This window comes from Triticum dicoccoides, chromosome 6B (assembly GCF_002162155.2).
Source record: "Triticum dicoccoides isolate Atlit2015 ecotype Zavitan chromosome 6B, WEW_v2.0, whole genome shotgun sequence".
Lineage (NCBI taxonomy): Eukaryota > Viridiplantae > Streptophyta > Magnoliopsida > Poales > Poaceae > Triticum > Triticum dicoccoides.
This window is the reverse complement of record NC_041391.1, coordinates 12,630,358-12,631,037: the sequence shown is the minus strand read 5'-3', so window position 1 is coordinate 12,631,037 and position 680 is coordinate 12,630,358.

The window sequence follows — 680 nt, the reverse complement described above, 5'->3', positions numbered from 1 at the left end:
GACCAGGGGTGGACCCGCACCCGTAGCACACGTGGCCCCCCTGTGCACTGCCTTAGCTCATTTTTTTCACCTATAAATCCCATATTTTGTGAAACCTCAATACCAATTTTTTCTGATTCTTTCCGCCGTAAGATCCCGTTCCAAGGAGATCCAATCTGTAGGCATGTTCTGGCACTTTGCCGGTGGTGGAATCCATTGCCAGAGGTTTCTTCGTCAACCTTCCTGCCTCCATGATCATGTGTGAGTAATTACCTTAGGACTTTAGGGTCCATAACAGTAGCTAGATCATGATCATGTGTGAGTAGTTACCTTACGATCCGATCTAACCTTCTATGCATCTTCAAAAATGTTCCTGGGATCTTGATCCTTTGGTTTTGTGGTGTGAATTGGTGCAGGGCTATAATTAGGTTTCCACGGGTTCTGTTGTACACAGCTCACTAATCACGTAATTACCTTCATTTAATCCATTCTAGTGTATGCAACAATGCTTTGATTAGAGATAAGCTCTACATGAAAAAGATGCACATCGGCATTGTGGTTCTATTCAGATGATCAGTTCCTAATTTGGTAGCCTGTAAATGTCGAACATGATTGGCCCAGTTGAACAAGTGGAGTTGTTTGGGCACCCGGTTGTTTTCATTGCCTCGACCACCTTTGCAATGGCGGAGCTTAGTTGGGGC